We start from the raw sequence: 26,846 nt of genomic DNA, 5'->3' as shown, positions 1-26,846 counted from the left end.
ATCCAGAAAAGCTTACAGCACCAGGTAAAACCACAGGCGAACAGCAGACCGTGCCGCCAACGTGGGAGCTCCTCTCCTTTCGTTCGTCGCCGTCGGCACACAAGCAAAGAGAAAGCGCTTCTTTTTCACAGTTCAAGGAGCCCCACCGTAAGGCGGGGCGTCAAAAAATTCATATCAACTCATAGTGGTCCTTTCCACGGAAATCTTTAGTAAAAGGCGAAAGATTTACACGATATGAAGAGAACCATGAGTGTTCTGCCGGTCTAGAACATGACTTCAGGTAGCCACCGCCAGCGACACGGGTCACCATCAGGGTTACAAGTACCCTTGACGCCACGCACGGACCTTCTAAGTACTGCTTTACCTTTGTGCAAAAGGTGAAGTGATTCGCATATGGTCTAGTAATTTTCAAACTGGGCCTAAGAAAAAGTTTAGTTTTTCCCCCTCCTCAAAATCCAGAAAAGCTTACAGCACCAGGTAAAACCACAGGCGAACAGCAGACCGTGCCGCCAACGTGGGAGCTCCTCTCCTTTCGTTCGTCGCCGTCGGCACACAAGCAAAGAGAAAGCGCTTCTTTTTCACAGATCAAGGAGCCCCACCGTAAGGCGGGGCGTCAAAAAATTCATATCAACTCATAGTGGTCCTTTCCACGGAAATCTTTAGTAAAAGGCGAAAGATTTACACGATATGAAGAGAACCATGAGTGTTCTGCCGGTCTATAACATGACTTCAGGTAGCCACCGCCAGCGACGGGGGTCACCATCAGGGTTACAAGTACCCTTGACGCCACGCACGGACCTTCAAAGTACTGCTTTACCTTTGTGCAAAAGGTGAAGTGATACGCATATGGTCTAGTCATTTTCAAACTGGGCCTAAGAAAAAGTTTAGTTTTTCCCCCTCCTCAAAATCCAGAAAAGCTTACAGCACCAGGTAAAACCACAGGCGAACAGCAGACCGTGCCGCCAACGTGGGAGCTCCTCTCCTTTCGTTCGTCGCTGTCGGCACACAAGCAAAGAGAAAGCGCTTCTTTTTCACAGATCAAGGAGCCCCACCGTAAGGCGGGGCGTCAAAAAATTCATATCAACTCATAGTGGTCCTTTCCACGGAAATCTTTAGTAAAAGGCGAAAGATTTACACGATATGAAGAGAACCATGAGTGTTCTGCCGGTCTAGAACATGACTTCAGGTAGCCACCGCCAGCGACACGGGTCACCATCAGGGTTACAAGTACCCTTAACGCCACGCACGGACCTTCAAAGTACTGCTTTACCTTTGTGCAAAAGGTGAAGTGATACGCATATGGTCTAGTCATTTTCAAACTGGGCCTAAGAAAAAGTTTAGTTTTTCCCCCTCCTCAAAATCCAGAAAAGCTTACAGCACCAGGTAAAACCACAGGCGAACAGCAGACCGTGCCGCCAACGTGGGAGCTCCTCTCCTTTCGTTCGTCGCTGTCGGCACACAAGCAAAGAGAAAGCGCTTCTTTTTCACAGATCAAGGAGCCCCACCGTAAGGCGGGGCGTCAAAAAATTCATATCAACTCATAGTGGTCCTTTCCACGGAAATCTTTAGTAAAAGGCGAAAGATTTACACGATATGAAGAGAACCATGAGTGTTCTGCCGGTCTAGAACATGACTTCAGGTAGCCACCGCCAGCGACACGGGTCACCATCAGGGTTACAAGTACCCTTAATGCCACGCACGGACCTTCAAAGTACTGCTTTACCTTTGTGCAAAAGGTGAAGTGATACGCATATGGTCTAGTCATTTTCAAACTGGGCCTAAGAAAAAGTTTAGTTTTTCCCCCTCCTCAAAATCCAGAAAAGCTTACAGCACCAGGTAAAACCACAGGCGAACAGCAGACCGTGCCGCCAACGTGGGAGCTCCTCTCCTTTCGTTCGTCGCTGTCGGCACACAAGCAAAGAGAAAGCGCTTCTTTTTCACAGATCAAGGAGCCCCACCGTAAGGCGGGGCGTCAAAAAATTCATATCAACTCATAGTGGTCCTTTCCACGGAAATCTTTAGTAAAAGGCGAAAGATTTACACGATATGAAGAGAACCATGAGTGTTCTGCCGGTCTAGAACATGACTTCAGGTAGCCACCGCCAGCGACACGGGTCACCATCAGGGTTACAAGTACCCTTAACGCCACGCACGGACCTTCAAAGTACTGCTTTACCTTTGTGCAAAAGGTGAAGTGATACGCATATGGTCTAGTCATTTTCAAACTGGGCCTAAGAAAAAGTTTAGTTTTTCCCCCTCCTCAAAATCCAGAAAAGCTTACAGCACCAGGTAAAACCACAGGCGAACAGCAGACCGTGCCGCCAACGTGGGAGCTCCTCCCCTTTCGTTCGTCGCTATCGGCACACAAGCAAAGAGAAAGCGCTTCTTTTTCACAAATCAAGGAGCCCCACCGTAATGCGGGGCGTCAAAAAATTCATATCAACTCATAGTGGTCCTTTCCACGGAAATCTTTAGTAAAAGGCGAAAGATTTATACGATATGAAGAGAACCATGAATGTTCTTCCGGTCTAGAACATGACTTCAGGTAGCCACCGCCAGCGACACGGGTCACCATCAGGGTTACAAGTACCCTTGACGCCACGCACAGACCTTCTAAGTACTGCTTTACCTTTGTGCAAAAGGTGAAGTGATTCGCATATGGTCTAGTAATTTTCAAACTGGGCCTAAGAAAAAGTTTAGTTTTTCCCCCTCCTCAAAATCCAGAAAAGCTTACAGCACCAGGTAAAACCACAGGCGAACAGCAGACCGTGCCGCCAACGTGGGAGCTCCTCTCCTTTCGTTCGTCGCCGTCGGCACACAAGCAAAGAGAAAGCGCTTCTTTTTCACAGATCAAGGAGCCCCACCGTAAGGCGGGGCGTCAAAAAATTCATATCAACTCATAGTGGTCCTTTCCACGGAAATCTTTAGTAAAAGGCGAAAGATTTACACGATATGAAGAGAACCATGAGTGTTCTGCCGGTCTAGAACATGACTTCAGGTAGCCACCGCCAGCGACACGGGTCACCATCAGGGTTACAAGTACCCTTAACGCCACGCACGGACCTTCAAAGTACTGCTTTACCTTTGTGCAAAAGGTGAAGTGATACGCATATGGTCTAGTCATTTTCAAACTGGGCCTAAGAAAAAGTTTAGTTTTTCCCCCTCCTCAAAATCCAGAAAAGCTTACAGCACCAGGTAAAACCTCAGGCGAACAGCAGACCGTGCCGCCAACGTGGGAGCTCCTCTCCTTTCGTTCGTCGCTGTCGGCACACAAGCAAAGAGAAAGCGCTTCTTTTTCACAGATCAAGGAGCCCCACCGTAAGGCGGGGCGTCAAAAAATTCATATCAACTCATAGTGGTCCTTTCCACGAATCTTTAGTAAAAGGCGAAAGATTTACACGATATGAAGAGAACCATGAGTGTTCTGCCGGTCTAGAACATGACTTCAGGTAGCCACCGCCAGCGACACGGGTCACCATCAGGGTTACAAGTACCCTTAACGCCACGCACGGACCTTCAAAGTACTGCTTTACCTTTGTGCAAAAGGTGAAGTGATACGCATATGGTCTAGTCATTTTCAAACTGGGCCTAAGAAAAAGTTTAGTTTTTCCCCCTCCTCAAAATCCAGAAAAGCTTACAGCACCAGGTAAAACCACAGGCGAACAGCAGACCGTGCCGCCAACGTGGGAGCTCCTCTCCTTTCGTTCGTCGCTGTCGGCACACAAGCAAAGAGAAAGCGCTTCTTTTTCACAGATCAAGGAGCCCCACCGTAAGGCGGGGCGTCAAAAAATTCATATGAACTCATAGTGGTCCTTTCCACGGAAATCTTTAGTAAAAGGCGAAAGATTTACACGATATGAAGAGAACCATGAGTGTTCTGCCGGTCTAGAACATGACTTCAGGTAGCCACCGCCAGCGACACGGGTCACCATCAGGGTTACAAGTACCCTTAACGCCACGCACGGACCTTCAAAGTACTGCTTTACCTTTGTGCAAAAGGTGAAGTGATACGCATATGGTCTAGTCATTTTCAAACTGGGCCTAAGAAAAAGTTTAGTTTTTCCCCCTCCTCAAAATCCAGAAAAGCTTACAGCACCAGGTAAAACCACAGGCGAACAGCAGACCGTGCCGCCAACGTGGGAGCTCCTCTCCTTTCGTTCGTCGCTGTCGGCACACAAGCAAAGAGAAAGCGCTTCTTTTTCACAGATCAAGGAGCCCCACCGTAAGGCGGGGCGTCAAAAAATTCATATCAACTCATAGTGGTCCTTTCCACGGAAATCTTTAGTAAAAGGCGAAAGATTTACACGATATGAAGAGAACCATGAGTGTTCTGCCGGTCTAGAACATGACTTCAGGTAGTCACCGCCAGCGACACGGGTCACCATCAGGGTTACAAGTACCCTTAACGCCACGCACGGACCTTCAAAGTACTGCTTTACCTTTGTGCAAAAGGTGAAGTGATACGCATATGGTCTAGTCATTTTCAAACTGGGCCTAAGAAAAAGTTTCGTTTTTCCCCCTCCTCAAAATCCAGAAAAGCTTACAGCACCAGGTAAAACCACAGGCGAACAGCAGACCGTGCCGCCAACGTGGGAGCTCCTCCCCTTTCGTTCGTCGCTATCGGCACACAAGCAAAGAGAAAGCGCTTCTTTTTCACAAATCAAGGAGCCCCACCGTAATGCGGGGCGTCAAAAAATTCATATCAACTCATAGTGGTCCTTTCCACGGAAATCTTTAGTAAAAGGCGAAAGATTTATACGATATGAAGAGAACCATGAATGTTCTTCCGGTCTAGAACATGACTTCAGGTAGCCACCGCCAGCGACACGGGTCACCATCAGGGTTACAAGTACCCTTGACGCCACGCACAGACCTTCTAAGTACTGCTTTACCTTTGTGCAAAAGGTGAAGTGATTCGCATATGGTCTAGTAATTTTCAAACTGGGCCTAAGAAAAAGTTTAGTTTTTCCCCCTCCTCAAAATCCAGAAAAGCTTACAGCACCAGGTAAAACCACAGGCGAACAGCAGACCGTGCCGCCAACGTGGGAGCTCCTCCCCTTTCGTTCGTCGCTGTCGGCACACAAGCAAAGAGAAAGCGCTTCTTTTTCACAAATCAAGGAGCCCCACCGTAGGGCGGGGCGTCAAAAAATTCATATCAACTCATAGTGGTCCTTTCCACGGAAATCTTTAGTAAAAGGCGAAAGATTTATACGATATGAAGAGAACCATGAGTGTTCTGCCGGTCTAGAACATGACTTCAGGTAGCCACCGCCAGCGACACGGGTCACCATCAGGGTTACAAGTACCCTTGACGCCACGCACGGACCTTCTAAGTACTGCTTTACCTTTGTGCAAAAGGTGAAGTGATTCGCATATGGTCTAGTAATTTTCAAACTGGGCCTAAGAAAAAGTTTAGTTTTTCCCCCTCCTCAAAATCCAGAAAAGCTTACAGCACCAGGTAAAACCACAGGCGAACAGCAGACCGTGCCGCCAACGTAGGAGCTCCTCTCCTTTCGTTCGTCGCTATCGGCACACAAGCAAAGAGAAAGCGCTTCTTTTTCACAAATCAAGGAGCCCCACCGTAAGGCGGGGCGTCAAAAAATTCATATCAACTCATAGTGGTCCTTTCCACGGAAATCTTTAGTAAAAGGCGAAAGATTTATACGATATGAAGAGAACCATGAATGTTCTTCCGGTCTAGAACATGACTTCAGGTAGCCACCGCCAGCGACACGGGTCACCATCAGGGTTACAAGTACCCTTGACGCCACGCACAGACCTTCTAAGTACTGCTTTACCTTTGTGCAAAAGGTGAAGTGATTCGCATATGGTCTAGTAATTTTCAAACTGGGCCTAAGAAAAAGTTTAGTTTTTCCCCCTCCTCAAAATCCAGAAAAGCTTACAGCACCAGGTAAAACCACAGGCGAACAGCAGACCGTGCCGCCAACGTGGGAGCTCCTCCCCTTTCGTTCGTCGCTGTCGGCACACAAGCAAAGAGAAAGCGCTTCTTTTTCACAAATCAAGGAGCCCCACCGTAGGGCGGGGCGTCAAAAAATTCATATCAACTCATAGTGGTCCTTTCCACGGAAATCTTTAGTAAAAGGCGAAAGATTTATACGATATGAAGAGAACCATGAGTGTTCTGCCGGTCTAGAACATGACTTCAGGTAGCCACCGCCAGCGACACGGGTCACCATCAGGGTTACAAGTACCCTTGACGCCACGCACGGACCTTCTAAGTACTGCTTTACCTTTGTGCAAAAGGTGAAGTGATTCGCATATGGTCTAGTAATTTTCAAACTGGGCCTAAGAAAAAGTTTAGTTTTTCCCCCTCCTCAAAATCCAGAAAAGCTTACAGCACCAGGTAAAACCACAGGCGAACAGCAGACCGTGCCGCCAACGTAGGAGCTCCTCTCCTTTCGTTCGTCGCCGTCGGCACACAAGCAAAGAGAAAGCGCTTCTTTTTCACAAATCAAGGAGCCCCACCGTAAGGCGGGGCGTCAAAAAATTCATATCAACTCATAGTGGTCCTTTCCACGGAAATCTTTAGTAAAAGGCGAAAGATTTATACGATATGAAGAAACCGTGAGTATTCTGCCGGTCTAGAACATGACTTCAGGTAGCCACCGCCAGCGACACGGGTCACCATCAGGGTTACAAGTACCCTTAACGCCACGCACGGACCTTCAAAGTACTGCTTTACCTTTGTGCAAAAGGTGAAGTGATACGCATATGGTCTAGTCATTTTCAAACTGGGCCTAAGAAAAAGTTTAGTTTTTCCCCCTCCTCAAAATCCAGAAAAGCTTACAGCACCAGGTAAAACCACAGGCGAACAGCAGACCGTGCCGCCAAGGTCGGAGCTCCTCCCCTTTCGTTCGTCGCCGTCGGCACACAAGCAAAGAGAAAGCGCTTCTTTTTCACAGATCAAGGAGCCCCACCGTAAGGCGGGGCGTCAAAAAATTCATATCAACTCATAGTGGTCCTTTCCACGGAAATTTTTAGTAAAAGGCGAAAGATTTATACGATATGAAGAGAACCATGAGTGTTCTGCCGGTCTAGAACATGACTTCAGGTAGCCACCGCCAGCGACACGGGTCACCATCAGGGTTACAAGTACCCTTAACGCCACGCACGGACCTTCAAAGTACTGCTTTACCTTTGTGCAAAAGGTGAAGCGATACGCATATGGTCTAGTCATTTTCAAACTGGGCCTAAGAAAAAGTTTAGCTTTTCCCCCTCCTCAAAATCCAGAAAAGCTTACAGCACCAGGTAAAACCACAGGCGAACAGCAGACCGTGCCGGCAAGGTGGGAGCTCCTCCCCTTTCGTTCGTCGCTATCAGCACACAAGCAAAGAGAAAGCGCTTCTTTTTCACAAATCAAGGAGCCCCACCGTAAGGCGGGGCGTCAAAAAATTCATATCAACTCATAGTGGTCCTTTCCACGGAAATCTTTAGTAAAAGGCGAAAGATTTATACGATATGAAGAGAACCATGAGTGTTCTGCCGGTCTAGAACATGACTTCAGGTAGCCACCGCCAGCGACACGGGTCACCATCAGGGTTACAAGTACCCTTGACGCCACGCACGGACCTTCTAAGTACTGCTTTACCTTTGTGCAAAAGGTGAAGTGATTCGCATATGGTCTAGTAATTTTCAAACTGGGCCTAAGAAAAAGTTTAGTTTTTCCCCCTCCTCAAAATCCAGAAAAGCTTACAGCACCAGGTAAAACCACAGGCGAACAGCAGACCGTGCCGCCAACGTAGGAGCTCCTCTCCTTTCGTTCGTCGCTGTCGGCACACAAGCAAAGAGAAAGCGCTTCTTTTTCACAGATCAAGGAACCCCACCGTAAGGCGGGGCGTCAAAAAATTCATATCAACTCATAGTTGTCCTTTCCACGGAAATCTTTAGTAAAAGGCGAAAGATTTATACGATATGAAGAGAACCATGAGTGTTCTGCCGGTCTAGAACATGACTTCAGGTAGCCACCGCCAGCGACACGGGTCACCATCAGGGTTACAAGTACCCTTAACGCCACGCACGGACCTTCAAAGTACTGCTTTACCTTTGTGCACAAGGTGAAGTGATACGTATATGGTCTAGTAATTTTCAAACTGGGTCTAAGAAAAAGTTTAGTTTTTCCCCCTCCTCAAAATCCAGAAAAGCTTACAGCACCAGGTAAAACCACAGGCGAACAGCAGACCGTGCCGCCAAGGTGGGAGCTCCTCCCCTTTCGTTCGTCGCCATCGGCACACAAGCAAAGAGAAAGCGCTTCTTTTTCACAAATCAAGGAGCCCCACCGTAAGGCGGGGCGTCAAAAAATTCATATCAACTCATAGTGGTCCTTTCCACGGAAATCTTTAGTAAAAGGCGAAAGATTTATACGATATGAAGAAACCGTGAGTGTTCTGCCGGTCTAGAACATGACTTCAGGTAGCCACCGCCAGCGACACGGGTCACCATCAGGGTTACAAGTACCCTTAACGCCACGCACGGACCTTCAAAGTACTGCTTTACCTTTGTGCAAAAGGTGAAGTGATACGCATATGGTCTAGTCATTTTCAAACTGGGCCTAAGAAAAAGTTTAGTTTTTCCCCCTCCTCAAAATCCAGAAAAGCTTACAGCACCAGGTAAAACCACAGGCGAACAGCAGACCGTGCCGCCAAGGTCGGAGCTCCTCCCCTTTCGTTCGTCGCCGTCGGCACACAAGCAAAGAGAAAGCGCTTCTTTTTCACAGATCAAGGAGCCCCACCGTAAGGCGGGGCGTCAAAAAATTCATATCAACTCATAGTGGTCCTTTCCACGGAAATCTTTAGTAAAAGGCGAAAGATTTATACGATATGAAGAGAACCATGAGTGTTCTGCCGGTCTAGAACATGACTTCAGGTAGCCACCGCCAGCGACACGGGTCACCATCAGGGTTACAAGTACCCTTAACGCCACGCACGGACCTTCAAAGTACTGCTTTACCTTTGTGCAAAAGGTGAAGCGATACGCATATGGTCTAGTCATTTTCAAACTGGGCCTAAGAAAAAGTTTAGCTTTTCCCCCTCCTCAAAATCCAGAAAAGCTTACAGCACCAGGTAAAACCACAGGCGAACAGCAGACCGTGCCGCCAAGGTGGGAGCTCCTCCCCTTTCGTTCGTCGCTATCGGCACACAAGCAAAGAGAAAGCGCTTCTTTTTCACAAATCAAGGAGCCCCACCGTAAGGCGGGGCGTCAAAAAATTCATATCAACTCATAGTGGTCCTTTCCACGGTAATCTTTAATAAAAGGCGAAAGATTTATACGATATGAAGAGAACCATGAGTGTTCTGCCGGTCTAGAACATGACTTCAGGTAGCCACCGCCAGCGACACGGGTCACCATCAGGGTTACAAGTACCCTTGACGCCACGCACGGACCTTCTAAGTACTGCTTTACCTTTGTGCAAAAGGTGAAGTGATTCGCATATGGTCTAGTAATTTTCAAACTGGGCCTAAGAAAAAGTTTAGTTTTTCCCCCTCCTCAAAATCCAGAAAAGCTTACAGCACCAGGTAAAACCACAGGCGAACAGCAGACCGTGCCGCCAAGGTGGGAGCTCCTCCCCTTTCGTTCGTCGCTGTCGGCACACAAGCAAAGAGAAAGCGCTTCTTTTTCACAAATCAAGGAGCCCCACCGTAGGGCGGGGCGTCAAAAAATTCATATCAACTCATAGTGGTCCTTTCCACGGAAATCTTTAGTAAAAGGCGAAAGATTTATACGATATGAAGAGAACCATGAGTGTTCTGCCGGTCTAGAACATGACTTCAGGTAGCCACCGCCAGCGACACGGGTCACCATCAGGGTTACAAGTACCCTTGACGCCACGCACGGACCTTCTAAGTACTGCTTTACCTTTGTGCAAAAGGTGAAGTGATTCGCATATGGTCTAGTAATTTTCAAACTGGGCCTAAGAAAAAGTTTAGTTTTTCCCCCTCCTCAAAATCCAGAAAAGCTTACAGCACCAGGTAAAACCACAGGCGAACAGCAGACCGTGCCGCCAACGTGGGAGCTCCTCTCCTTTCGTTCGTCGCTGTCGGCACACAAGCAAAGAGAAAGCGCTTCTTTTTCACAGATCAAGGAGCCCCACCGTAAGGCGGGGCGTCAAAAAATTCATATCAACTCATAGTGGTCCTTTCCACGGAAATCTTTAGTAAAAGGCGAAAGATTTATACGATATGAAGAGAACCATGAGTGTTCTGCCGGTCTAGAACATGACTTCAGGTAGCCACCGCCAGCGACACGGGTCACCATCAGGGTTACAAGTACCCTTGACGCCACGCACGGACCTTCTAAGTACTTTTTTACCTTTGTGCAAAAGGTGAAGTGATTCGCATATGGTCTAGTAATTTTCAAACTGGGCCTAAGAAAAAGTTTAGTTTTTCCCCCTCCCTCAAAATCCAGAAAAGCTTACAGCACCAGGTAAAACCACAGGCGAACAGCAGACCGTGCCGCCAACGTGGGAGCTCCTCTCCTTTCGTTCGTCGCTGTCGGCACACAAGCAAAGAGAAAACGCTTCTTTTTCACAGATCAAGGAGCCCCACCGTAAGGCGGGGTGTCAAAAAATTCATATCAACTCATAGTGGTCCTTTCCACGGAAATCTTTAGTAAAAGGCATTCCATGAACCAGAACACGGTCAATGATTGTTGCCCAAATATCATAATTTACAGTATTGCAACTCTTGCGACTCTGTCTTTCTCTTCATCCTCTTCCTCCAACCTGCACCCTCCTCTTCCTTGTACCCCACTTCTACTGTAACACACACTTGTTGTCCCCTGCGTCTCTGTCAACTCTGAACTGACTTATATTGGTTGTCACATCATTAGACAGAAGTGTTTTTGAGTGGTAGTGTTCAAATGGAGACAACTGTGCACTAATTGTGTTCAACTTCTGCGTTGTTTGGTTATCAATATAATTAAGAAGTGCATCAGAATGCACAATGTGTTCACAGTTTTGCAAAAAGGGTTAATGAGTTTGGTAAAATGGGTGAAAGTGGGTGAAAGTAGTCTATGGTTTTGCCAAAAAAGGGAATAATTCAATAAATGTGTTCAGGCATTTGAGAATTTGATTCAGAGAATGGGGTTTAGTGTTTGAGCAACTGTGAAAAAATGTAATGGTGCTTTCTGCCCCTTGTGTGTGTGCTTATGTGTTCAAGCAAGCCGGTCAGCTATTGTTGGTAAAATGCTTCCTCCTACTGGTCAGAATTGGAATTGCAGAGGCCTTCGGTATGCTTTGCGCCAAAGCACGTTCATTTATAGGCAGCTCCGATGGCCCACTGTACAGGCAGTACACTCTGGGTTCTCTTCAGATGGTATAAATCTTTCACCTTTTACTAAAGATTTCCGTGGAGTAATTCCAGAGCTCTGTTCTAGAATCTTTGCTTTGCATAAATGTGTCTGGGGTGAAATAGAAAAAATCGAACACCAAAATCCTCCTCTGAAACACTGTTTTGTCTCGTGAATATTATTTTTATATTCACATAATGCATTATGGCGTGGAGATAGTAGGAATATTTACAAAACGAGAAATATTTAGCAGACATGACAATATTAATGGGCTGCATTAAGGGATAACCTTTTTCGTAATGTATAATACTCAACAAAAGAAAGTGCAATGTGTTGTGTCACAGTTGCGTTCTAACTGATGGTGCAAATTGGTGGTGCAACATTTAAGTAGGGGGAGATAATGGCAAAACAGGTGACTGCCCCCAGCTTTGATGTCAATAATGCATCTTGCAATCATGAGAGTAAACAATGGCACATGGCCACATCCACTTCTGATATAACCCCGCTTACACACTGTCTCCGTCTGTCAACGGATCACGGAGGTTGGATCTGCCGTATGTGTATTTGCATACACGTGATCTGATTGGCTGACGGATCCGTCGCTGCCTGAAAAGTTGAACATTTCTCAACTTTCTTGACGGAGGCAACGGAGCTGAAGCGACGGACGGACCCACAATGCATTTCAAGTCCGCCCCATGCAAAGTGAATGTGATCCGTTGACGGACGGAGACAGTGTGAATGCGGGGTTAGGCTACTATAGTCTCCCCCTAGTAAAGACCTCCAGTAGGGTGCGTAATGCTGCAGGGAATCTGTACACAGGACACAGCAGGTCGCACACGGGCGTATATGCTTATGCTTGGTCTAACAGCAAGCAAGTATAACTTCAGCCTAAAATGTAATGGAATCAAAACTCATGGAACAAGCTGCCTAACAGTGTGTTCAAAGCGTCAAAGTCGCTGGTGAAGCTCATAGCTCGACGCTCAACCCAGTTCGGCGCCGAAAGCGTCAAAGCCATGACGTAAAACATTCGGAGAAACCACAAGCAGCAATCCTGCGAGTTTGACATTCTGATTAGTTGGACATTTTGCCCACTAGCTTTTTCAAATCAGTCCTTCACCTCATAGCACCTGATGTGCTTCAGATTGTAAATACATCACTACAAACTGGCACATTTCCTAGATCCCTGAAAACAGCAGTTGTAAAGCCCCTGCTCAAAAAGAAAAACCTGGATCCATCAGCACTGAGCAACTACAGGCCAATATCAAATCTACCTTTTATTGGGAAGATCATTGAAAAAATTGTTTTTAACCAACTAACTGCTTTTTTATCATCAAATAAGTCGTTTGATGCCTATCAATCTGGTTTTCGTGCTAATCACAGCACCGAAACAGCCCTGGTTAAAGTGTTGGATGACATCCGTCTAAGCACTGATACTGGCAAGGCATCTGTCCTGGTATTACTGGACCTCAGTGCAGCATTTGATACAGTAGACCACTGTATACTACTGCATCGACTAGAACAATGGGTTGGTCTTTCAGGTGTTGTCTTGAACTGGCTAAAATCCTACCTACAAGACAGGAGTTACTTTGTGGCTATAGGAAACTGCTCCTCAGCACCAGCATCCTTGACTTGTGGTGTCCCTCAGGGATCCATCCTAGGCCCATTATTGTTCAATCTCTACATGCTCCCACTCGGCCAGATTGTCAGGAACAACTCAATGTGTTATCATAGCTATGCAGATGACACTCAAATCTACCTTTCTCTGTCCCCCAATGATCTTGCGCCCCTGGACTCTCTCTATCAGTGTATCGGCCAGGTGAACAACTGGATGTCACAAAACTTTCTCCAACTGAACACCGATAAAACAGAAGTCATTATATTTGGGAGTGAGGATCAAAGATCTAAGATTACCAACATACTGGAGCAAAAAGGACTGAAGGCGAAGGATGCAGTGAGAAACCTTGGCATCATCATTGATAATAATTTGAATTTTAACAGTCATGTGAAATCAGTCACCAAATCAGCTTTTTACCATTTGAAGAACATTGCAAAATTAAGGAACCTGATGTCAAACAGTGATCTAGAAAAACTTATCCATGCTTTTATCTCAAGTAGGATAGATTATTGCAATGCTCTTTTAACTGGTCTCCCTAAGAAGACTATAAAGCAGCTGCAAACCATACAAAATGCAGCTGCCAGGGTGTTGACCAAAACAAAAAGAAATGAGCATATTACCCCTATCCTTAGGTCACTACATTGGCTTCCTGTTAGTTATAGAATTGATTTTAAGGCCCTACTTATTGTTTTTAAAGCACTAAATGGCATTGGACCAACCTATATATCTGACCTGTTCAAACAATATGCCCCAACCAGATCACTGAGGTCCCAAAATAAAAATCTTCTGGTTCAACCTGTTGTTAGGACAAAGTATGGTGAGTCAGCCTTTAGTGTTTACACTGCTAGACTTTGGAATCAGCTACCAGAAGAGATCAAAAAAGCACCCTCAATCTTGATTTTTAAGTCCAAACTCAAGACTAAGCTCTTCTGTGAAGCATTCTGTTAAATTCTTATTTATTTTATTCATTTATCTTATTTTAATTTTTAATCTTTTACTTTTTAACCACATTTTTATGTGTGATTTTTATGGTACATCTGTAACTTTATTTATCTTTTTTATTGTTTTATTTTTCTTACTTACTTATTTTCCTCTCAGTATATGATTGTATTGAAGCACTTTTAATTGGTGACATGCACTTTTTTATGCTTTTATTGAATGTTTCTTATTATTTGCTGGTAAGCATTTATGCCTCCTCATTATTTGTGCTGTTGTACTGTTTTTTCAATTTTCTGTAAAGCACATTGAACTGCCTGGTGTAAGAAATGCGCTATACAAATAAAACTGCCTTGCCTTGCCTTGCCTTGCCTAGTTGACACCAAACCGTGTCATAGCTCATTACCATAAAGTTAACTGAGGCTCAACTTTTTTTTGATGCCCGTGAAGCTCATGAAGCCACGCTCACGCCCAGAACGCTTTTGACGCCGGTAAAGGCAGGTTTAGACTTGCCACAGACAACGCGTTCGTGTTCGCATCATGGCTGCCTCGCGTATTTTGCGGTCGTTTGGTGCGTCGGTCGTGCACGTCGTCGCAAGCGAACACGACGCGTCCGCGAGATGCAATATTGACAAGAAAGTAGGGGGCGATCATTGCCAAAAGAAAGTGACTGCAAGATGCATTATCGACATCAAAGCTGGGGGCAATCATGAGAGTAAACAATGGCACATGGCCACATCCACATTTGATATTAGGCTACTAGTCTCCCCCTGGTGAAGACCTCCAGTAGGGTGCATAATGCTGCAGCGAGTCTGTACACAGGACACAGCAGGTCGCACACGGGCGCATACGCTTACGCTTGGTCTAACGGCAAGTATAATCCCAGCCTAACGCCGACTCTCCATAGAAAATGAATGATTTCCGGCACTCTGACGCTTTTGACGGTCTTGGTCTGAACGCACAGTAATCACTGATCAGAACACAAAACAAAGATTTTCTAAAATGCATATCAGCATACCTTTGAAAACTAAATTTTTCCTCCGCAGCGCTTCCATCAATGGGGCGCATTTGTAGGTTTTTAAAACTCTTTGAAACCTACCAGCCACTGAAAAATGAATGGTAAAACGCAGCAGAAGGGCTGAACGATATATTGCATTTGCGATAATATCGCGATATGATGAAGTGCAATTTTCTAACCGCAAAGGCTGCGATTACCCTCTGTTCACGTGACATGAGAGCGTAAAGTAGCAAATATTTGAAACAGTCTATCAGAGAGTGAACTCGGCAAGCTGCTCGAAAGAACCATTGAACCAACATTTTTAAGAGTGCGACTGAAACAAATTCTAGGTTGCACTGGTGCACCTGCGCTGCTCGGGTGAAAGCATGAATGTCTTTCGCAAGTTTTCATTGTAGCCTAGACTATGCGTGCAAATTCACCAAACGGTATAGATTCAAACCCCTCTCCTTGGCCCGCTTTCTCCCCCTCTCTCCCTCTCTCTCTCTCTCTGTCGTGCGCGCTCAATGGACACCCGCCCCTCGACATGCACATTCAATCCAAATAAAACATTCACAATCGTGAAAGCAATGACGCATAGAAGACGATTAGCTAAATTATATATGAAATCCGGTTAGCATCATTATTAGCATGCTGCAGACATCTAAAACTCTTGCGTTAAAATTGACTGATCATCTCAATACAGATGTTTTCCAACTTCAAGACTCAAAAGGGCTTATCCCAAGGAGAAAAAAGTATTTATCTACCTTGAAACAGACGTGGGGAAACTGACCCGTCCAACCAGTAGACTATGATAAGATAGCCAACTTTGCTACTTTGTTTACAATATTTTGAGGCTTCAACCCGACAGCTGAACTAAAGAGACGGAGTTGGAATAGTCAGTGCAGTGAACTGTGCAGCCATGAATATCAGGAATTTCTGTATGCAGAACATATCACGTTCATTAAAGTGAATTATCTGAAAAACTGCGTAATAAGATTTAGGCTATTAATATTTACATATTTTTACACCAGGCTTACTAGTACTTTATGTTCTGATATGTAGGCCTACAAGGTTGAAAGTTCAAAATATAGGCCTACTATTGTGATTGAAGTAGCTAAAAAAAAATGTCATCCATCAATTCATGCATCACCTGTCATCATAACAGAGGTATGACTTCCAGGGAATAAGAGTTTATTTTTAATCTAATATATAGCCTATTGCCCATACTATATGATTTACTGCTTGTTTTTGTTGGAAAATTAGCAAGACAAACACCTTAAAAAAATATAGCTGCAAGCAGCAATGTGGGGGCCAAGCAGGCAGGTCAAAAGGCCAGAGTTGCCACTGTAACTCGATGCTGTTACATCAGGTATGTAAAGGCCTGAAGGCCAAAAGGCATGTTTCTGAATTACAGCGCCCCCTAGAGGTCAAACGTCACCCAATTTCTTGAGTGTCCTTCTGATGGAGTCACAAGTCCACGTACCAAGTTTGGTGTTGATGCGAGAAAGTTTTGCTAATTATAGCGCCCCTAGTGGTCAAACGTCACCAAATTTAGTGCAGGTCCTCAGGATGTGCTCACAAGTCCACATACCAAGTTTGGTGTTGATGCGAGAAAGTTTTGCTAATTATAGCGCCCCTAGTGGTCAGAGTACACCAAATGTATTGTGCGTCCTCAGGGTGGGGTCCCAAGTCCATATACCAAGTTTGGTTTCGATACGTGAAAGCATTGCTGAGATATGAGCCTACTTCCTGTTACTATAGCGCCCCCACAGTGGTCAAAGGGCACCAAAGTTGTTGAGGCTTCTCTTAATTGGGTTCTGAGCCCATGTTCTAAGTTTGGTCTTGATATGTGAAAGCCTTGCAGAGATATAGGTTCACTTCCTGTGTGGCGGCTTCGTCGCCAATTTGGATTGGCTGTTACAGGCGAGCACTTCCCGTCAATTGTTCCATAAAGCAAGGCAATAATAAATCATGGTCTAAAGATGGTGTGTGCAAATTTTGGTGAGAATCGGATGAAATTTGTGACCTGTGAAACTTTTTAACCGTTTTTGACCTTGTCCTGCTGGTGGCGCTACAGCGTTTGTGAAAAAGTCTTGTTAATTGGTGGGTGGGGCTATACCTTTTGCGTTAATACACTGAGCAAGTTTCAGCTTGATAGGTCTAAGCATTTTAGAGTTATTTGCATTAATGTTGTTGAGAAATTGATGAATTTTGACCTGTTGGTGGCGCTAGAGGTTTAAGGTTAAGAGTCTGTAAATTGGGGAAAGTGGTCATTGGCCATAGAGAAATATGTGTATTAAATTTCAGAAGTTTTTACTGTATGGTTCTAAGGCTTCCATAGAGATATGGGTTTAATGTCTGTGAGGCGGCTTCGCCGCCAATTTTGATTGGCTGTTACGCGCAAATTGTTTTGTCAATTCTTCCAAAAAGCAATTCAGGAAGAAGGCATGGTCTGAAGATGGGGTGTACAAATTTTGGTGAGGATCGGATGAAATTTGTGACCTGTGAAACTTTTTGAAAGTTCTGATCTTGGTCTGTTGGTGGCGCTACAGCGTTAATGGAAAAGTCTTGTTAATTGGTGGGTGGGGCCATACCTTTTGCCTTAATACACTGAGCAAGTTTCAGCTTGATAGGTCAAAACATTTCAGAGATATTTGCATTAATGTTGTTGACAAATTGATGCATTTTGACCTGTTGGTGGCGCTAGAGGTTTGAGGTCTGGAGTCTGTAAATTGGTGAAAGTGCTTAGAGTTGTGACCCGAATAGGTGTGCCAAATTTCACAACTTTTCACCAGTCGGCTCTATGGGCTGCCATTGACTTCAATGGCAGAAGAATTATAGTCTATAAATATAGCTGCAAGCAGCAATGTGGGGGCCAAGCAGGCAGGACAAAAAGGCCAGAGTTGCCACGGTAACTCGATGCTGTTACGTCAGGCATGTAGTTTTAAGCAGTCACAAGAATTTTGATGTCAAACAACCCAAGATTGGCTGAGATGCGAGCTCACTTCCTGTTCGGCGGCTTCACTGCCCATTTCAATTGGCTGTTGCGGGCGAACGGTTTAAGACATCGTTTCGAAAATCAAGGCCTATATTAGACTCGGGCTGAAGATCATCTGTGTGAAGTTTCGTGCAGATCAGATACATTTTGTGACCTCTGGAAATGTTTAAGGGGTTTTGATTAAATCCAATATGGCGGCCGAACCAAATATGATGATGTCACAAATTGAGCTGGGTCAGCCTAAGGACCTCCAACAGTATAACCAGGCACCAGTAGCAAGTTTTAATTCCAAACACATCAACAGCTACAGGCCAAAATGTCTTTTTGCTAATTGCAGCGCCCCCTAGAGGTCAAAGGTCACCAAATTTCTTGAGCCTTCTCCTGATGGGGTCTTGAGTCCATGTACCAAGTTTGGTTTTGATGCGTACAAGGGTTGCTGAAATATGAGCCCACTTCCTCTTTGGCGGCTTCGCCGTGAATTTCGATTGGCTGTTACGGGCCAACGTTTGAAGTTCCGAAGAAACAAAGCACGAGCTGAATAGGGCATGCTCTGAGGATACTCTGTGTCAAGTTTGGTGTCGATCGGACAAAAGTTGTGACCGATATTATCTTTTAAGTGTTTTTGATGAAATCCAAAATGGCGGGAAATCCATCATGGCGGAAAATGACGTCACATGGTGCGTTTAACTCGGCATGGTCCAAGGATTCCAAAGATACCTGGTTTTTGAAAATTGGCCCAAGGGTTCAAAAGTTACGTGCGTGAACGCATATCCAACTTTGACCTGTTGGTGGCGCTAGAGCATATGAGGTGCCGACATGAAACTTGGTGAAATTAATTATTGGACTATCCCCAATCAGTGTGCCAAATTTCACAACTTTTCACCAGTCGGTTCTATGGGCTGCCATTGACTCCAATGGCAGAGGTATAATAGTTTATAATTAAAGCTGCGAGCAGCAATGTGGGGGCCAAGCTTTGGAAATATGGAAAGGCAACCCCCCCTCCGCCCCTCCCCCTGTGACCACCATAGAGGAGTATTTGCTTGCTTTTGTCTGGGCTTGAGAGAGAGAGAGAGAGAGATGAAAGCATTACTGAAAAATGAGCTGACTTCCTGTGATTATAGTGCCCCCTTAGTGGTCAAAAGACATGACATGGGAGAGCGGGCGTGTGCAAATGGAACACCCCCCCCCCCACGACCACCATAGAGGAGGGTGTGTGTGCTTGTGTCTGGGTAAGAGAGCGAGAGAGATGAAAGCATTAATGAAAAATGAGCTGACTTCCTGTGATTCTAGCGCCCCCCTAGTGGTCCAAAGACATGACATGGGAGAGTGGGCGTGTGCAAATGGACCCCCCCCCCCCACGACCACCATAGAGGAGGGTGTGTGTGCTTGTGTCTGGGTTTGAGAGAGCGAGAGATGAAAGCATTACTGAAAAATGAGCTGACTTCCTGTGATTATAGCGCCCCCCTAGTGGTCAAAAGACATGACATGGGAGAGTGAGAGTGTGCAAATGGAACCCCCCCCCCCCCATGACCACCATAGAGGAGTTTGGGAACGAGAGAGAGTGGATGTGAAGAAAATAGCCAAAATTATTTTCTAATTTTTTTTTGGTGTGTGTGTGTCCTTAGGATGTGTTCCTAAGTCCACTTACCAAGTTTGGTTTTGATAGGTGAAAGTGTTGTTTATTATAGCGCCCCTAGTGGTCAAACGTCACCAAATTTAGTGTAGGTCCTCAGGATGTATTCACAAGTCCATGTACCAAGTTTGGTGTTGATACGAGAAAGTTTTGCTAATTATAGCGCCCCTAGTGGTCAGAGTACACCAAATGTATTGTGCGTCCTCAGGGTGGGGTCCCAAGTCCATATACCAAGTTTGGTTTGGATACGTGAAAGCATTGCGGAGATATGAGCCTACTTCCTGTTACTATAGCGCCCCCACAGTTGTCAAAGGGCACCAAAGTTGTTGAGGCTTCTCTTAATTGGGTTCTGAGCCCATGTTCTAAGTTTGGTCTTGATGTGTGAAAGCCTTGCAGAGATATAGGTTCACTTCCTGTGTGGCGGCTTCGCCGCCAATTTGGATTGGCTGTTACTGGCGAGAACTTCCGTCAATTGTTCCATAAAGCTATACAATTATAAGTCATGGTCTGAAGATGGTGTGTGCAAATTTTGGTGAGAATCGGATGAAATGTGTGACCTGTGAAACTTTTTGAAAGTTTTGACCTTGGTCTATTGGTGGCGCTACAGCGTTTGTTGAAAAGTCTTGTTAATTGGTGGGTGGGGCTATAACTTTTGCGTTAATACACTGAGCAAGTTTCAGCTTGATAGGTCTAAGCATTTTAGAGTTATATGCATTAATGTTGTTGAGAAGTTGATGAATTTTGACCTGTTGGTGGCGCTAGAGGTTTGAGGTTAAGAGTCTGTAAATTGGGGAAAGTGGCCATTGGCCATAGAGGAATACGTGTGTTGAATTTCAAAACGTTAAACTGTATGGTTCTATGGCTTCCATAGAGATTTAAGTTTAATGTCTGTGTGGCGGCTTCGCCGCCGATTTTGATTAGCTGTTAAGGGCTAATAATTTTGTCAATTCTTCCAAAAAGCAATTCAATAAGGAGGCATGGTCTGAAGATAGTGTGTGCAAATTTTGGTGAGAATCGGATGAAATTTGTGACCTGTGAAACTTTTTGAAAGTTCTGATCTTGGTCTGTTGGTGGCGCTACAGCGTTAATGGAAAAGTCTTGTTAATTGGTGGGTGGGGCCATACCTTTTGCCTTAATACACTGAGCAAGTTTCAGCTTGATAGGTCTAAGCATTTTAGAGTTATTTGCATTAATGTTGTTGAAAAATTGATGAATTTTGACCTGTTGGTGGCGCTGGAGTTTTGGGCTCTGGGGTCTGAAAATTGGGGTAAGTGGTCATTGGCTAAGGGAGAATACGTGTACCAAATTTCCCAACTTTTTACTGTATGGTTCTTTGGTTACATAGAGATATAGGTTCACATGCTGTTTTTTGCTGCGTTTTAAACTTCGATTGGCTGTGACAGGCAAACGCTTTTGAATATTTATTAACAAAGTGATAAGTCTTGAGTGGCCTTGTCTGAAGGTCATGTGTGACAAGTTTGGTAAGAAATGGACAAAATATGAGACCTGGGTAACTTTTAGAAAAATTCAGCCTGACCTGTTGGTGGCGCTGGAGTTTTGGGGTTTGTTGTCTGTAAATTTGATAGATTCGGGCAAATTTGAAGTTGAATGAGTGTGCCAAATTTCAGAACTCTGGAGTGTATGGTTGGCTGGGAAATGGGCAATGTGTAATAATAATAATAATAATAATAATAATAAGAATACGTACAATCACTATGGGTTGCCTCGCAGCTTCGCTGCTTGGCCCCCAATAATAATAATAAGAAAACATAGAAACACAATGGGTGCCTTCGCAGCTTCGCTGCTTGGCCCCCAATAATAATAAGAAAACAGAGCAACACTATGGGTTGCCTCGCAGCTTCGCTGCTTGGCCCCCAATAATGCCATATCGCATCGCAATCGCAATATTGGCAAAAAAAATCGCAATTAGATTATTTTCCATAATCGTTCAGCCCTACGCAGCAGCCATTTACTGTAATTGCAATTGCAAATCATTAGGCCTACTTTGTATCTGAAATCTACAGATAATTTCCGCTAATTTCCGACCCTGTTCCAATCCTATGAAACAAAATGTCCCTGGATTTGTATTGTTTTACATCAAACATTGTTCCACAAAATGCATGCTAAAACAGTCAACAAAGCCATAACAAAATGATATCCATATATGTGACGTTCCACGGCAAAACCAGTCGCTTGTCGCAACAGGCGTTTCTGAGAAAAATGGCCATTTATGTCACTTGTGCTAAAATCGTGGATTTTTTTTTGTAAGTGTTTTGAAACAGTGGGAGGTCTACACTGTACGGCCGTGAATACATTTCGCCGAAAAACTGACCTTTTGAAGTCTAAAAACGTGAGTTTGTTGAGGTGAGAAAGTTAGAGGAAGCAGGAAGTTAGAGGCGTCTCGTTTTTTTGCCCCTCTATTCCAATATTTACGGTAAACGCACTCATTGACAACCACCAAGCCATCCGCGTGCTATGTCGTTGATACAAGTACCGTAAAACGTGTAATAGCGGCGACCTTACAAAGCGTTCGTGAGTGTTCAGCCGACGGTTAACTTCAGAGGCAGATTTCTCCGTTTTTCTATTGGCATGACAGGATGAACTCAACTCCTTTGAATGTTTATATTTCAGTAATATGACGTTCAATTCATTAGATATAGGTATCATTTTGAAGGTTGATTATGCCCCTTCCTGAAAACGTAATAACTTTGATTTTGAAAATGTGGACATTGTGACTGATTTCGCCGTGGAAGGTCACATATAATCAAGAGGTGAAGCTTATACAGGCAAAAAAAAAAAAAAACCCAACAATGAGGTACTTAGAATATAGTGTTACAGATAGTGTTATCCTGCAAAGCGGAACCTGTTTTTCTCAAATTGATTTTGGATATTGTTTTTGAACTGAACATACTGTATGTTATAGCCCACATGTGTACACCGAGGTAATGGCGAGGTCAGGTAATGGCTAGGTCACGAAGGTCATGAAGGTCACTATATTGATGTATGTTCATTAATTGTTTTGTAAATTACACAGTAGCTAGCTTCTGATGTAGCAAGCTACTTGTGTGAAAGGTATGTGACTTAGCTTGCTACATATTGTCTTAGGTAGTTTTTATGTAGTTAAGCTTCATTTAATATAGAGTAGCTGGTAGTTTAGCATGCAAAAGATAGGCTACCGCATTGGTAGTTTAGCTCAATGTTCTAAATAGCTTGATGGTCTCATTGATGCTCTCGTCCACTACCTGCAATCAGAGACACTTATAATTATGCCTTAAAAGGACTTTGCTGCTATGACCAACGCTACTAGAAAGAACATGCAACATTGCAAAGCCTGACACACAGCTAAAAATGTTACTAACTGAGCACCATGAATTCTGAGGAGATGTTTTCATTATCCCAGTTGACATACTTCGAGAAACTTACCATAGTTATTATATCACATAAATAGGAAGCCCTGCACGAAGATACCTTAATTTTTTTTTTTTTTTTTACATGAAGAGGAAGCCCCGCACGGTGGCAGGGCATCAAAAAATTAGTTAAAACTCATAATGGTCCTCTCCACGGAAATCTTTAGTAAAAGGCGAAAGATTTATACGATCTGAAGAGAACCCAGAGTGTACTGCCTAACTACCGAGTCATCTGAGGTACCAGTGAATGAACGTGCGTTTCACAATGACGGCTACTATACCTAATGCAGGCTTCACATCGATCCCTATCCTAACGACTAATAAGTTAAACGCTCCATGTGCATATGTATTTCATACGAAATATCACGCCAGATTGATCAGATAAAGTTTTTTTTAACAATCGTTTGTACTCAATGGAAATGCTATTTTTTACAATTCCACAGCTTTCTACTTTCTGCATGAGAATATCCTAATGCAGTCAATGCAAATAATACAACTATCACCACTGCTATTGCTATAATCACTCGGCCTTTGTTTTAACATGGAATACTTAATAGATCTACATTGTGATCTGAGCCATTCTGTTCTGTGCTGTCTTGTCAAGGCTTCTTTAACTACGCGAAGCGTGCTGGGTAATGTTGCTGTTTTCGCAACTTCCGTGTTGCGCGTGTAGACAGACAGTAGTTTCAAAAAATAGACTCTATGCAGTTTTACGATGTACTCAAGAGGAACATTAGACCCGACAATCAATCAATTTATTAATTAGACTAGTAGGCCTATATTACGAAATTGCCATGTTGCAAAGTAGGCCTAAGCTAGGACTTGATCATGAACCATCTATCTACATGGGTGTCGTGAAACGTGTAGCCTACACACACGACACGAATGACATGTCGTGTCCCGATCAGAGGGATACGCTTTGCCTACAACCACTGACGCTGCGAGAAGCTATGCAACCTGACAAAGCCCGACGCAATCAGAGAAAAGTGTTAAATCAGCACAACTACTTCTTTGATAATCAATTACAATCAATACTGCTGCCAATGTTATGAAATTCACGCTCAACAGTTTGCAACAGGCTATTCTTCTTTTTAATAAGGATAGGAAGCCCCACTCGAAGGCAGGGCATCAAAAAATTAGTTTAAACTCATAATGGTCCTCTCCACGGAAATCTTTAGTAAAAGGCGAAAGATTTATACGATCTGAAGAGAACCCAGAGTGTACTGCCAGATCAATGGGCCATCGGAGCTTCCTATGAATGAACGTGCATTTCACGATGACGACTAGGCCTACCTAATATCAGGTTTCGCATCAATTACTAGTAACTATTGAGTTAAAGCTCCATGTGCATATGTGTTTCATAAGAAATATCACGACAGATTGATCAGATTACATTGTTTAGCAATCGTTTGTATTTACACAATAAACAATATGTGTTACAATTTCACAGCTTTTTACTTTCTGCATGAGAGTAATTTCTGAAAATCACCTACACATCCTAGCGTAGGCAATGGAAATAATGCAACTACTACCACTGCTATGATAAGCGAAGGAAACATACATAATACATTTGTTTTAATATGCGATACTTGACACATTGTGGCCGGACACTATTCTGCCTCGTGAACTGTCATGTTATGGCTTCTTTAACTACGCGAAGCATGCTGGGTACATGATGTTACTGCTTTTCCAACTTCCGTGTTGAATGCTCACCGCTTTTAAAATATCTATCTATTAACTGTTGCTTTAAATGTCACCATCACTTCATTTCGAATTTTTTATTTTTTACATGAAGAGGAAGCCCCGCACGGTGGCAGGGCATCAAAAAATTAGTTAAAACTCATAATGGTCCTCTCCACGGAAATCTTTAGTAAAAGGCGAAAGATTTATACGATCTGAAGAGAACCCAGAGTGTACTGTTATATCAATGGGCTATCGAAGCTGCCTATGAATGAACGTGCATTTCACGATGACGACTACCTAATATCAGGTTTCGCATCAATTACTAGTAACTATTGAGTTAAAGCTCCATGTGCATATGTGTTTCATAAGAAATATCACGACAGATTGATCAGATTACATTGTTTAGCAATCGTTTGTATTTACACAATAAACAATATGTGTTACAATTTCACAGCTTTTTACTTTCTGCATGAGAGTATTTTCTGAAAATCACCTACACATCCTAGCGTAGGCAATGGAAATAATGCAACTACTACCACTGCTATGATAAGCGAAGGAAACATACATAATACATTTGTTTTAATATGCGATACTTGACACATTGTGGCCGGACACTATTCTGCCTCGTGAACTGTCATGTTATGGCTTCTTTAACTACGCGAAGCATGCTGGGTACATGATGTTACTGCTTTTCCAACTTCCGTGTTGAATGCTCACCGCTTTTAAAATATCTATCTATTAACTGTTGCTTTAAATGTCACCATCACTTCATTTCGAATTTTTTATTTTTTACATGAAGAGGAAGCCCCGCACGGTGGCAGGGCATCAAAAAATTAGTTAAAACTCATAATGGTCCTCTCCACGGAAATCTTTAGTAAAAGGCGAAAGATTTATACGATCTGAAGAGAACCCAGAGTGTACTGTTATATCAATGGGCTATCGAAGCTGCCTATGAATGAACGTGCATTTCACGATGACGACTACCTAATATCAGGTTTCGCATCAATTACTAGTAACTATTGAGTTAAAGCTCCATGTGCATATGTGTTTCATAAGAAATATCACGACAGATTGATCAGATTACATTGTTTAGCAATCGTTTGTATTTACACAATAAACAATATGTGTTACAATTTCACAGCTTTTTACTTTCTGCATGAGAGTAATTTCTGAAAATCACCTACACATCCTAGCGTAGGCAATGGAAATAATGCAACTACTACCACTGCTATGATAAGCGAAGGAAACATACATAATACATTTGTTTTAATATGCGATACTTGACACATTGTGGCCGGACACTATTCTGCCTCGTGAACTGTCATGTTATGGCTTCTTTAACTACGCGAAGCATGCTGGGTACATGATGTTACTGCTTTTCCAACTTCCGTGTTGAATGCTCACCGCTTTTAAAATATCTATCTATTAACTGTTGCTTAAAATGTCACCATCACTTCATTTCGAATTTTTTATTTTTTACATGAAGAGGAAGCCCCGCACGGTGGCAGGGCATCAAAAAATTAGTTAAAACTCATAATGGTCCTCTCCACGGAAATCTTTAGTAAAAGGCGAAAGATTTATACGATCTGAAGAGAACCCAGAGTGTACTATCGTTTCAATGGGCCATCGGAGCTCCCTATGAATGAACGTGCATTTCACGATGACGACTACCTTAAATGAGGCTCCAAATCGATTACTATTACTTATAATCACACGAAAAGCTCAATATATATATATGCATTTCATACGAGATATCACGGCAAATTGATCACATAACAAGGTTTTTAACACACAATTGTATACATTTCTGCAATGCATTCTGGGAACTCACCCCACTTCCTCTAGCTCTCAATGGCCCACTCATGTTACAAAAAAGTCATAAAAATCAAACTGTATGGCTTACTGGCATAAATAACAATAACTTAATTTATCAGAAGGTCCCACGTCTATGTGTCACTTATAACTCAGTTAAACATAACGTAAAACGAAAAATGCACATTGTGCAAACAAATTTGTGCATGTTACACAGCTTGTATAGCAATCCAATCATTACAGACAGAGGGCCTACCAAATGCTTGCAAGACTCAACTCAAGTTTCTTTCAACCAACAAATAGCCTACTCAAGTTAGTAAATAAGCACACAATGAAGGCAAAACGAAATTAGGATAAAACGTCTTCTCAGTTGCAGACAAAGAAGAGTGCTAACTACTACTACTGCCAACAGGGGAGGCAGAGAGAGAAACTAGCCCAACACCGCTCTGAGCTGGGGCGAG

General features: G+C 43.8%; 29 non-coding genes across 29 annotated transcripts; 1 reads left to right on the top strand and 28 right to left on the bottom strand.

The window, feature by feature from the left end:
- Window positions 1–138: 138 nt before the first annotated feature.
- Window positions 139–254, bottom strand: LOC134062886 (U5 spliceosomal RNA). The gene has a single exon (XR_009935667.1). It is a non-coding gene; the product is annotated as a U5 spliceosomal RNA (small nuclear RNA).
- Window positions 255–591: 337 nt separating this feature from the next.
- Window positions 592–707, bottom strand: LOC134062885 (U5 spliceosomal RNA). Its single transcript, XR_009935666.1, has one exon. It is a non-coding gene; the product is annotated as a U5 spliceosomal RNA (small nuclear RNA).
- Window positions 708–1,044: 337 nt separating this feature from the next.
- Window positions 1,045–1,160, bottom strand: LOC134062884 (U5 spliceosomal RNA). The gene has a single exon (XR_009935665.1). It is a non-coding gene; the product is annotated as a U5 spliceosomal RNA (small nuclear RNA).
- Window positions 1,161–1,497: 337 nt separating this feature from the next.
- LOC134062883 (U5 spliceosomal RNA) lies at window positions 1,498–1,613 on the bottom strand. The gene has a single exon (XR_009935664.1). It is a non-coding gene; the product is annotated as a U5 spliceosomal RNA (small nuclear RNA).
- A 337-nt stretch (window positions 1,614–1,950) lies between these two features.
- Window positions 1,951–2,066, bottom strand: LOC134062882 (U5 spliceosomal RNA). Its single transcript, XR_009935663.1, has one exon. It is a non-coding gene; the product is annotated as a U5 spliceosomal RNA (small nuclear RNA).
- Window positions 2,067–2,403: 337 nt separating this feature from the next.
- Window positions 2,404–2,519, bottom strand: LOC134062861 (U5 spliceosomal RNA). Its single transcript, XR_009935643.1, has one exon. It is a non-coding gene; the product is annotated as a U5 spliceosomal RNA (small nuclear RNA).
- Window positions 2,520–2,856: 337 nt separating this feature from the next.
- Window positions 2,857–2,972, bottom strand: LOC134062881 (U5 spliceosomal RNA). Its single transcript, XR_009935662.1, has one exon. It is a non-coding gene; the product is annotated as a U5 spliceosomal RNA (small nuclear RNA).
- Window positions 2,973–3,309: 337 nt separating this feature from the next.
- LOC134062920 (U5 spliceosomal RNA) lies at window positions 3,310–3,423 on the bottom strand. Its single transcript, XR_009935699.1, has one exon. It is a non-coding gene; the product is annotated as a U5 spliceosomal RNA (small nuclear RNA).
- Window positions 3,424–3,760: 337 nt separating this feature from the next.
- On the bottom strand, window positions 3,761–3,876 carry LOC134062869 (U5 spliceosomal RNA). Its single transcript, XR_009935651.1, has one exon. It is a non-coding gene; the product is annotated as a U5 spliceosomal RNA (small nuclear RNA).
- Window positions 3,877–4,213: 337 nt separating this feature from the next.
- LOC134062879 (U5 spliceosomal RNA) lies at window positions 4,214–4,329 on the bottom strand. Its single transcript, XR_009935660.1, has one exon. It is a non-coding gene; the product is annotated as a U5 spliceosomal RNA (small nuclear RNA).
- Window positions 4,330–4,666: 337 nt separating this feature from the next.
- LOC134062859 (U5 spliceosomal RNA) lies at window positions 4,667–4,782 on the bottom strand. Its single transcript, XR_009935642.1, has one exon. It is a non-coding gene; the product is annotated as a U5 spliceosomal RNA (small nuclear RNA).
- Window positions 4,783–5,119: 337 nt separating this feature from the next.
- On the bottom strand, window positions 5,120–5,235 carry LOC134062786 (U5 spliceosomal RNA). The gene has a single exon (XR_009935571.1). It is a non-coding gene; the product is annotated as a U5 spliceosomal RNA (small nuclear RNA).
- Window positions 5,236–5,572: 337 nt separating this feature from the next.
- LOC134062848 (U5 spliceosomal RNA) lies at window positions 5,573–5,688 on the bottom strand. The gene has a single exon (XR_009935631.1). It is a non-coding gene; the product is annotated as a U5 spliceosomal RNA (small nuclear RNA).
- A 337-nt stretch (window positions 5,689–6,025) lies between these two features.
- On the bottom strand, window positions 6,026–6,141 carry LOC134062785 (U5 spliceosomal RNA). The gene has a single exon (XR_009935570.1). It is a non-coding gene; the product is annotated as a U5 spliceosomal RNA (small nuclear RNA).
- Window positions 6,142–6,478: 337 nt separating this feature from the next.
- Window positions 6,479–6,592, bottom strand: LOC134062911 (U5 spliceosomal RNA). The gene has a single exon (XR_009935690.1). It is a non-coding gene; the product is annotated as a U5 spliceosomal RNA (small nuclear RNA).
- A 338-nt stretch (window positions 6,593–6,930) lies between these two features.
- On the bottom strand, window positions 6,931–7,046 carry LOC134062899 (U5 spliceosomal RNA). The gene has a single exon (XR_009935679.1). It is a non-coding gene; the product is annotated as a U5 spliceosomal RNA (small nuclear RNA).
- A 337-nt stretch (window positions 7,047–7,383) lies between these two features.
- LOC134063329 (U5 spliceosomal RNA) lies at window positions 7,384–7,499 on the bottom strand. Its single transcript, XR_009936091.1, has one exon. It is a non-coding gene; the product is annotated as a U5 spliceosomal RNA (small nuclear RNA).
- Window positions 7,500–7,837: 338 nt separating this feature from the next.
- Window positions 7,838–7,952, bottom strand: LOC134062896 (U5 spliceosomal RNA). The gene has a single exon (XR_009935676.1). It is a non-coding gene; the product is annotated as a U5 spliceosomal RNA (small nuclear RNA).
- A 337-nt stretch (window positions 7,953–8,289) lies between these two features.
- LOC134062914 (U5 spliceosomal RNA) lies at window positions 8,290–8,404 on the bottom strand. The gene has a single exon (XR_009935693.1). It is a non-coding gene; the product is annotated as a U5 spliceosomal RNA (small nuclear RNA).
- A 337-nt stretch (window positions 8,405–8,741) lies between these two features.
- Window positions 8,742–8,857, bottom strand: LOC134063328 (U5 spliceosomal RNA). The gene has a single exon (XR_009936090.1). It is a non-coding gene; the product is annotated as a U5 spliceosomal RNA (small nuclear RNA).
- A 337-nt stretch (window positions 8,858–9,194) lies between these two features.
- On the bottom strand, window positions 9,195–9,310 carry LOC134062917 (U5 spliceosomal RNA). Its single transcript, XR_009935696.1, has one exon. It is a non-coding gene; the product is annotated as a U5 spliceosomal RNA (small nuclear RNA).
- Window positions 9,311–9,647: 337 nt separating this feature from the next.
- On the bottom strand, window positions 9,648–9,763 carry LOC134062784 (U5 spliceosomal RNA). Its single transcript, XR_009935569.1, has one exon. It is a non-coding gene; the product is annotated as a U5 spliceosomal RNA (small nuclear RNA).
- A 337-nt stretch (window positions 9,764–10,100) lies between these two features.
- Window positions 10,101–10,216, bottom strand: LOC134063327 (U5 spliceosomal RNA). The gene has a single exon (XR_009936089.1). It is a non-coding gene; the product is annotated as a U5 spliceosomal RNA (small nuclear RNA).
- A 1,091-nt stretch (window positions 10,217–11,307) lies between these two features.
- Window positions 11,308–11,421, top strand: LOC134062923 (U5 spliceosomal RNA). Its single transcript, XR_009935702.1, has one exon. It is a non-coding gene; the product is annotated as a U5 spliceosomal RNA (small nuclear RNA).
- An 11,564-nt stretch (window positions 11,422–22,985) lies between these two features.
- LOC134063303 (U5 spliceosomal RNA) lies at window positions 22,986–23,101 on the bottom strand. Its single transcript, XR_009936066.1, has one exon. It is a non-coding gene; the product is annotated as a U5 spliceosomal RNA (small nuclear RNA).
- An 895-nt stretch (window positions 23,102–23,996) lies between these two features.
- Window positions 23,997–24,112, bottom strand: LOC134063304 (U5 spliceosomal RNA). The gene has a single exon (XR_009936067.1). It is a non-coding gene; the product is annotated as a U5 spliceosomal RNA (small nuclear RNA).
- A 577-nt stretch (window positions 24,113–24,689) lies between these two features.
- On the bottom strand, window positions 24,690–24,805 carry LOC134063302 (U5 spliceosomal RNA). The gene has a single exon (XR_009936065.1). It is a non-coding gene; the product is annotated as a U5 spliceosomal RNA (small nuclear RNA).
- Window positions 24,806–25,376: 571 nt separating this feature from the next.
- On the bottom strand, window positions 25,377–25,492 carry LOC134063301 (U5 spliceosomal RNA). The gene has a single exon (XR_009936064.1). It is a non-coding gene; the product is annotated as a U5 spliceosomal RNA (small nuclear RNA).
- A 571-nt stretch (window positions 25,493–26,063) lies between these two features.
- LOC134063300 (U5 spliceosomal RNA) lies at window positions 26,064–26,179 on the bottom strand. The gene has a single exon (XR_009936062.1). It is a non-coding gene; the product is annotated as a U5 spliceosomal RNA (small nuclear RNA).
- Between the last annotated feature and the right edge of the window lie 667 nt (window positions 26,180–26,846).

The sequence above is a fragment of the Sardina pilchardus genome, chromosome 17 (assembly GCF_963854185.1).
Source record: "Sardina pilchardus chromosome 17, fSarPil1.1, whole genome shotgun sequence".
NCBI lineage: Eukaryota > Metazoa > Chordata > Actinopteri > Clupeiformes > Clupeidae > Sardina > Sardina pilchardus.
This window is presented reverse-complemented; position numbering and strand designations above follow the sequence as displayed.